Raw genomic sequence first — 5647 nt, forward strand, 5'->3', positions numbered from 1 at the left:
GAGAGAGAGAGAGAGAGAGAGAGAGAGAGAGAGAGAGAGAGAGAGAGAGAGAGAGAGAGAGAGAGAGAACTGAGTTTAAGTCAGTAGAAGACACCGCAGTCTTAATCAGTCCAGTCTACTTTGTGGACTGAAGCTTTGTGGGACTGTGCTAAATTTGTAGAATATAATACGATAATAATAGTTCAATACGTCAACATTAAGGCCTTTATAATAAGCAAACAGATTGTCAATGCTTAATTTAAATGTTTTGTTCAAAACCATCTCAAATCACAAACTTTTAAAATATGGTTCAGTTTTCACCCACTAGATAGCGCCAATGTACTACAACAGGTCTTCCCAGGAATAGAGCAGTATGCAGAATTGGACCTATCGTGATCTTACTGTCGAACTGAAAGTAAAAGTAAAGTTAAACACGCAATTTTTGAGGACTTGCAATTTTTGAGGACTCGATACTCCTGTTCCAATTGTTTGCAGAGATTGGTAAATAAAATGCTATTATCTCATTTCATGTTTTATTTAATAATTTAAAGTGTTATAGAAACAATTTGCATTATTATTATATTTCATGAAACACATGTGCAGTAACCACCATGTGTTAATACATAGAGTGTTGGCCTAGGTTATGTAACCTGCTACGTATTTAATTGTTCTGATAAACTTCTGGTAGATAAATACTATTGAATTGACAATTTATGTATCCGATATGTGTAAAGTGGCTATGAATGACAGTTATGGTATTTTGGGCTGCAGTCTGTAGTTTTCAGGAGATGAAGGGGTTTCAGTATATTCACTAGGCCTTCATGTTATGAGGAAATAATTGTTTCTAAAGGCGCTACAACTTAGATCTAAATAACCAGGTTTCCATCCAACTACCTTTGACGAGCGGGCTGATAGAAACATAAAATGCCGGTTCAATTTTATAAATTCCGACAGGCAATTTGTTCGTTTGCCATGGTGAGACCTTTTTGTTTCGGTAAAATGTATGATGCGAGAAATTGCGGTGGAAACGCCTTTATGCGCAAATATTTATATATACTGAACAAAAGTATAAATGCAACATGCAACATGCAACAATTTCTAAGATTTTACTGAGTAACAGATCATACGGAAATTAGTCAATTGAAATTCATTAGGCCCTAATCTGTGGATTTCACATGACTGGGCAGGGGTAAAACTATGGGTGGGCCTTGGAGGGCATATGCCCATCCACTTGGCAGCCAGGGCCCCACTGAGGAGCCAGGCCCAGCCAATCAGAATGAGTTTTCCCCCACAAAAAGGCTTTATTACAGCCAGAATTTCTCCTCGTTGTTGTGCGACAAAACTGCACATTTTAAAGTGGCCTTTTATTGTCCCAAGCACAAGGTGCACCTGTGTAATGATCATGCTGTTTAATCAGATTCTTGAAATGCCACACCTGTCAGATGGATGGATTATCTTGGCAAAGGAGAAACGCTCATTAACAAGGCAAATTTGTGCAGAGCATTTGAGAGAAAGGCGCCATGTGTGTGTATGGAACATTTCTGGGATGTATCATTTCAGCTTATGTTGAGTTTATAATGATCTCATAACGCTGGTAGCCCACCCGCACTGTAGGCCCCTTTCTGCAAGCTGTTGGCTAGAGTGCACGTGCCAAGACCAGAGTGGGCACATTTGCCATATCTCCTAAGACTCCCCCCCCCCAAAAAAGGTGTTTATTTTTTACATAACACGTGTTTTGGGGTGAGAAAAAAAACTCATTACCATTTTTTTATTTATCTTTTATTGTAAGTGCAAAATTGTCCTCTGTAGTGGTCATTAGGATGCAAATATGAAAAAAGTACAGTAGGTGAAAAACATAATTAGTAATTACATACACTTCTTTTCAAATGTCCTTAAAATGTTCTAATTTTGAAGGCAGCCATTTTTTAAGAACCAGGAAGATAAAGTTGTCAAGGTCACACCCCCACACATGTGTTATCGTTGAAAAGCCCAGAATGTCCTCTCAAAGGGATAAAAAGACTTAACGCAGTGGCTTGTATGACCTCAGAGATGCAGACCAAGAACTGATGTCCACTAGAGAGGACAAAATTAATTTCTGGGTCTCAGGAGGATATAACACAACCGTTTTTGTGACAACCAGCAGTAGAGTTGAAGATGCGATGGAAACCCATTTAAGAATACCCATTGTATTCTTCACTGGGTACATGGTCATTTAACTGAACAAGTTATTTTTATATGTACTACGTCATCACGCACAGTCTTTTATCCGCAAAAAGTATGTTTGATGGAAACATCTCGTGGGAAAATGTGCATATTGTTTTATGCAGATTTTAGAATATACTCGTGAAAATCTGTCGCAAATTGGATTGAAACCTGGCTAATGACAATGATATATCAGTAGAAGTAAAGAATTATAAAAATATATATAAATATTGAATACATTTTTTTTTGTTGCTTTGAGCAGCCAGCCTTTTCCTGTTTGACAATGGGTTCTCTTTTTCAGAGAGGTTGAAAACATGAACACAGGGCCTACAGTTGTTCACATCGCTACAATAGATGATTTATGTGATCAGGTAAGAAGGCAGGGTCCCTCTTTAAACTAACTACAACTTATAAAGGCTTTATATAACATACATAAAGTATTTAAGCACTACATAGATGATTCACAAGTCATCTATGAGCTTGTGTCAAACTCTATCATCTGTAAAGGGTGACATAACAGTTTACTATAGGGTCCATACCCAAACGTGACTTAAAATGTTGTCAATAAAATACAACTGTACTTTATAAAGGGTGACATAATGCATGATTACCCAGATACAATGCTGTATGAAACTACTTATAGATAGAGCTTTATATTGTACTGTATATATAGACATAACTGTTTATGTTTACTGGCTAGGTTTTCTGAGTGAGATCTGTCTGAGCAGTCCAGAGTCTAAATCAGACATCAGACTGGATGGAGCCTGAGGGAGACCCTGGAGTCCTGAGCAGGAGGTGAGTCAGAGAGAGAGAGGCTGTCTGAGGGAGACCCTGGAGTCCTGAGCAGGAGGTGAGTCAGAGAGAGAGAGGCTGTCTGAGGGAGATCCTGGATCATGAGCAGGAGGTGAGTCAGAAGAGAGAGAGGCTGTCTGAGGAGATCCTGGAGTCTGAGCAGTAGTGAGTCAGAGAGAGAGGCTGTCTGAGGGAATCCTGGAGTCCTGAGCAGGAGGTGAGTCAGAGAGAGAGGCTGTCTGAGGGAGATCCTGGAGTCTGAGCAGGAGGTGAGTCAGAGAGAGAGGCTGTCTGAAGGAGATTCTGGAGTCCTGAGCAGGAGGTGAGTCAGAGAGAGAGGCTGTCTGAGGGAGATCCTGGAGTCCTGAGCAGGAGTGAGTAGAGAGAGGGGAGTCTGAGGGATAAACACTAACCAAGGTTATTTTTCACTCTGCTACTCTAAGTACAAACTACATACAAAATCATATTTTTACAAACCACCTTACTGTCTCAGATATTGACTTTATGATAAGAACATATACAAAAATGTGAAACAAATGAATGCCTTATTTTACATTTTATTTAGTGTGACGCAGGAGAGAGTGGAGTCTCCTGCTCCCAGCTGTCTGTCTATGAAGAGTGACTGGTCAATGGAGCCACCAGAAAACTTTAAAAGAGGAATCTGGACCCTTGATATAAGGTGATTGTTAATAAAGGCTTATTCAGACTGCAGACAGAAAGCGTACTTAGACTAGACCTATATGAGAAGTTGAGAAATATGTGTTTAATCTTCTTTTACTTCAATGATAACATTAATGTGCCGAGGGTAACATAATTTCTGTATGAATTACAGTGTCAAACAGGAGAGAGTAGAGTCACCTGCTCCCAGCTGTCTCTACAAGAAGAGTGACAGGTCAATGGAGCCACCAGAAAACTTTAAAAGAGAAACCTGGACTCCCGATCCAAGGTATTGATATGAACAAAAATAGGACAGCGCTCTGGTGAATAAACTTAAAATAACATATTTTTATTGATGCACAAACGTTTTGGGTATGAGCCCGTTCTTCAGCGTGCATAGGAGGCAATGTTACGACAACAATACAGGCCACACAATTATAGATTCACAAAGTCAGTATTAGCCCAATCATGAGATCCCAGCAGAGGGAGCTGTGGGGGAAACATGACAATATATATACACAAACACACAATAAAGATCCATGGTGATGTCATCGCAGCCTATAGGAGTGTGTTTTCGGCCTACATATTTATAGCCTTCAACATAAAACAAGAAAAGGAACATTCCTCATTTAGGCCTGCTGGGGCCTAAATGGAGAAGTCATTTATCCCTACTTCCTCCCCTACGTGGTGCATTGAAATGGTGCCCTCACCATTTCAATGCCCATATAACGTAAGGCACTTAGTTTACGATTATGGCTGTTGAAATGCTTCGCAACAGGAATATTTTCATCATGGTTGTGAATGGAGCGCTTATGCTCACAAATCCTCGTCTTAAGTTCATGTTTGGTCTTACCCACATAATACAAGTTAAAGGAACACTTAAGGAGAAATACAACATATTTGATGTTACAGGTTATTCTACCTCAAACCTTTATCCTCACACGAATGGGGATGGATAAGAGAGTTCCCTCTGATCATGGCATAACTGTGGACACAGTTGTGACATGGGAAAATACCATCAGGAATGATATGCAATGCTTTTTTCTTAGGCAAATCTGACCATACTAAGCAATCCTGTACATTTGAGAGTCTCTTATAGCAAAACCTTTGGGGAGATTCATATTATTTTCCAAAGCTGGAGTCGCTGTGTAATATGTGCCAATGTCTATTAACCACTTCCTCGATCAACCTTGAAATGGGACTGTAGGTGGGTGGACACCAACGTTGTAGAGGGAGGAGAGGAATTATTTTGACGTGGTTGCAGTAATAGATTCCACTCAGTTTCTCTTACCGTCTTAAGGCAATTGTCCTATAATTCTTCTTTATACCCTCTTGTTTTGAATCGTTCACATAAATCTTTGGCATGTACAGTACATTAAATGTTAAATCAGAATCACAAATGTGCCTAATGTGAAGGAGTTGACTATATGGTCAATAATTGTATTTATGAAAGTGTATGATAACTACTGAAATTAAGAAATGTATTTCTATCTGTTTCTTTTCTATGCTCCTCAGTGTGCAGGCCGTTGCCATCTTTCTTAAACAAAACATCCAAAAAGGAAACATGATCTTTATTGGATACCAACGTGAATTTAATGGTCGACACCCTGGAATTTATATACAGTGCATTCGGAATATATTCAGACCTCTTGACTTTTCCAACATTTTGTTACGTTACAGCGTTATTCTAAAATTGATTAAATTGTTTTTTTCCCCTCATAACTCTACACACAATACCCCATAATGACAATGCAAAAACAGGTTTTAAATTATGAAAACTTTTTTTTATATTTTTTATATCACATTTACATAAGTATTCAGACCATTTACTCAGTACTTTGTTAAAGCACCTTAGGCAGTTATTACAGCCTCGATTCGTCTTGGGTATGTGTTAGAGGAATTTTAATTCCTATGTTTATCAACCAATTCAATTAAAACACTCTGTCCATACATAAGAATTTGTAAGATACTTATCAGCATAAAATGGACAGGAACTAGTCTCAAAATCAATCACTCA

At 38.7% G+C, this 5647-nt stretch overlaps 1 long non-coding RNA gene across 5 annotated transcripts; it reads left to right on the forward strand.

Annotated features, from left to right (window-relative positions):
• Positions 1-391: 391 nt before the first annotated feature.
• LOC112078511 (uncharacterized) lies at positions 392-5423 on the forward strand. Of its 5 annotated transcripts, XR_011478717.1 has the most exons (6): positions 392-480; positions 2483-2552; positions 2882-3031; positions 3243-3295; positions 3539-3652; positions 3806-5423. It is a non-coding gene; the product is annotated as an uncharacterized lncRNA (long non-coding RNA). The 5 variants fall into 5 exon arrangements; XR_011478716.1 differs by lacking the exon at positions 3243-3295 and having other exon boundaries at positions 3806-5293; XR_002895702.2 differs by lacking the exon at positions 3243-3295 and having other exon boundaries at positions 2882-2976; positions 3806-5291.
• The last annotated feature ends 224 nt before the right edge of the window (positions 5424-5647 follow it).

The sequence above is a fragment of the Salvelinus sp. IW2-2015 genome, unplaced genomic scaffold (assembly GCF_002910315.2).
Source record: "Salvelinus sp. IW2-2015 unplaced genomic scaffold, ASM291031v2 Un_scaffold5781, whole genome shotgun sequence".
Taxonomy (NCBI): Eukaryota; Metazoa; Chordata; class Actinopteri; order Salmoniformes; family Salmonidae; genus Salvelinus; species Salvelinus sp. IW2-2015.